This window comes from Myotis davidii, unplaced genomic scaffold (genome assembly GCF_000327345.1).
Source record: "Myotis davidii unplaced genomic scaffold, ASM32734v1 scaffold5045, whole genome shotgun sequence".
NCBI lineage: Eukaryota > Metazoa > Chordata > Mammalia > Chiroptera > Vespertilionidae > Myotis > Myotis davidii.
In genome coordinates this window covers 18,659-21,989 of record NW_006296455.1, presented here as the reverse complement: position 1 = coordinate 21,989, position 3,331 = coordinate 18,659, and the positions used below count along the sequence as shown (strand labels likewise).

General features: G+C 38.0%; 1 long non-coding RNA gene across 1 annotated transcript; it reads right to left on the bottom strand.

Annotated features, from left to right (window-relative positions):
• Window positions 1-1,670: 1,670 nt before the first annotated feature.
• LOC107184382 lies at window positions 1,671-2,462 on the bottom strand. Its single transcript, XR_001515210.1, has 2 exons — window positions 1,951-2,462; window positions 1,671-1,801 (listed from the first exon to the last, which is right to left on the bottom strand). It is a non-coding gene; the product is annotated as an uncharacterized LOC107184382 (long non-coding RNA).
• Window positions 2,463-3,331: the final 869 nt, after the last annotated feature.

Genomic DNA, 3,331 nt, shown 5'->3' with positions numbered 1-3,331 from the left:
TCCAGCTGAGGCTTTTCCTAAAACCCCACGAGGGAGGTATTATCATGATTCCAAACATAGAACCAAGGAAAATAAGGTAAAGGAGCTGCAAGGTTGCCCAGCTGGCAGACCTGGCAGGATTTGATGCCAGACTATTTGGCCACAGAGCCCATGCCTTCAATCACTTTACTAATACAGTTTCTTAGTATTTCATATTTTTATTATTATCGAAATAGGAAATTCTCTAATAAATGTACTTTTTTTTTCCCCTGGAACAGAAATAATCTGTTGTCCCTGAAAGAAGCTTCTGAGACTTTGGGATCTGTCTACTATTTCAAATAAATTGTGGAATATGCTCTGTGTGTAACACCAACTGCTTTTACTTTGGAGATGTCACCCTGATATAGTTGCAAGATATTGTATGGTTTTTATTACATTTTCCAATTGAATTTTTATCAAAAATCCTAAATAAATCTAAATAAGCAAGTCCAAATATAAATAGGAAGCACATAGGTTAAAGACATATCTGTTCAAAAATTTGACAGAAATCAATATAGATAGATAGATAGATAGATAGATAGAGAGATAGATAGAGAGAGATAGATAGATAGATAGATAGATAGATAGATAGATAGATAGATTTCAAAGAGGGAGAGAGAGAAAGAGAGATAGAAACATCAATGATGTTCTGCCTTCTGCATGCCCCCTTCCGGGAATTGAGCCCACTATCCAGGCATGTTCCCTGACCCGGAATCAAACCATGATCCCTGATTCATAGGTTGATGCTCAAACACTGAGCAAAACCAGCTGAGCGAAAAATCTATTCTTGAATGTTAAATAGATGAGGAAATCGCAGGAGTTCTAATAACACTAGATTTAGAACCAACACACATGTTAGTTGTGTACTTTTAAAAATTTTCTGTGCACACCTAGAAAATGAATTTTTTGAAGTTGCATACCTGGCTTTGTCTAAATTGCATGTCAAAAAACATTAATTCTTTTACAAACAATCTAAATCATCTGATCAATAGAGGAAAGTTAGAGGTTAGAATTTTGCTGAGTAAAAGTAGAAACATCACTTGTATTAGAATTGCCTGGGTTTTGGTAAATGTTCATATTCTTTAGGCCCTATAACAGACTGATAGGATTAGCATTTCTGGAAAGTGTGCATTTTAATCCTACGGATCACACTTTAAAAGGGGGGGGGGGACCAAAATACTGTTTTTTGAATGTTTATCTCAACCTCCAGAGAAGGCTTTGTGGGGTATTATTTTATCTCCAATTAAAAGATCCAGTTCAAGCCTTACCAAGTTGCTAGAGTTTTCCTGACTCAGGTGAAGACCAGGCAACCTCAACTATTGAGAAGTGAGGATTGAAGAGACTGGCTGGTAAATCAGAAAATGCTTTCAAGAGATAGATAGAGTGTTATGACTTTGCTATTATGAAACTTTCCAGCAAAAACCTTGGATAACTCAACCTTTGGAGAGTGGCGAGGAAGAATTTACACTGTATCACATGGACACACACACCAAAAAGCACCAATTCCAGGAATTCTGGATTCAGAGCAAAGAGTGTCAGGCAGCCCACGAAAACATTCTAAAATCACTCCTTTTAACTACTTATTATATTTAGTGTGTCTTGCACAGTCGAGAGAACAAACGATTTTGTCACAGAAACAAGGAGGAAAGAGCAGAGTGTGGGATGCATTTTTATATAGGATCTCGGGACTGGTGAGTCATATATTGTTTGTATCTCCTTAGTGAATATAGGAGAAAGTACTTGTATAAAGAAAAAAATGTCATGTGTTTTCCTTATTCTTGCCCTGAATCCAAAAGAAAAGAAAGACAAACAGAAAACTGAGGAGAAAGAAAAATACATTGTAGAAATTGAGGAGAAAGAAATAAATACATTGCATGCTGAAGAGAGGGTAATACTTGAAAGAGGCTCTATGTCTACGTTTTCACTACTCACCGTTGCACGTCAACTGATGAAGCAAAATCCACTTCTGATATAACTGCCTGGATGACAGGGAATGCTGTGCTGCTGAGAAATAAATACTCCCTACAAGTGTATTTTGGCCAATGAGTAGTGCTCTAGGGAGTCAACAGATAGCTCAGTTTGAGTAAATAAGTTAGGTAATACTTTACTGATATTAGGAAATAGGCATCTGATTGCTCCAGGCAAAGGAGGAGTCAAAACTGGTGGCGATAATAAAGAGAGCTGCATGTAACCAGTCGTCATATTTACCTAAATTGGAAACTACAACAACAACAGGTATTTGAAAGCTATAGCAACATCTTCCTGGGACATGAAGGATGGCTCATGAATCTTTTAGACCTATCTCAGGAGGCTGGTGTTCCTTTCCAGGTTTTTACTCCAAACATCCTATGTAAAACTAGCTATGACTATGGGAGGTTCAAATAACTTTATAAAATCAGTGTATTTAAATTCATTTTCTAAAACGTCCAGGGTTGTCCTTCCTAAGTGATGGCCTTCCACTCCTATTTTTTTGCTTGTTTTTTAAAATATATTTTATTTATCTTTAAAAAAATATATTTTATTGATTTTTTACAGAGAGGAATGGAGAGGGATAGAGAGTTAGAAACATCGATGAGAGAGAAACATCAATCAGCTGCCTCCTGCACACCTCTTACTGGGGATGTGCCCTAAACCAAGCTATATGCCCTTGACTAAAATCTAACCTGGGACCTTTCAGTCCACAGGCTGACAATCTATCCACTCCTGTTTTATATTGCATTTTTTCAGGACACATTACAGAAGGTGCAGCCTATCTCTTTTACATTCTACAATAATTAAACTATGTCTCACACCTGCCCTGACATCGCCCTGGAACCTTTCTCCCATTTGTCAGTCATCTGTTACCTACATACACTACTCTTTGATAATAATTCTCAGGTTTCCACTAGCAATAGAATTTGATTCTAGGGGAGGTTTTTAATCCTTTCAATGAACAAGTCTTCACTGGGAAAATAAAAGGTTTAAGCTGAAGAGAGTTTAAGCTTATAAAAGGTTCAGCCTTCTTTTGTTTCTCATAATGTTCATAAATTAAGACAATAATCACTTTTGTGAGAGTGGCATTGCTTAAAGAGTAGAAATCTAAGGGAGTAGACCACTTGTTAAAATGAATAGCTCAGCCCTAACGGGTTTGGCTCAGTGGATAGAGTCTGAGCCTGTGGACCAAAGGGTCCCAGGTTCGACTCCTGCCAAGGGCATGTACCTTGGTTGCAGGCTCCTCCCCAGCCTGGTCAGGGCTTGTGCAGGAGGCAACCAATCCACGCGTTTCTCTCACATCAGTATTTCTCCCAGTGTTTCCCCTCTCCCTTCCACTGTC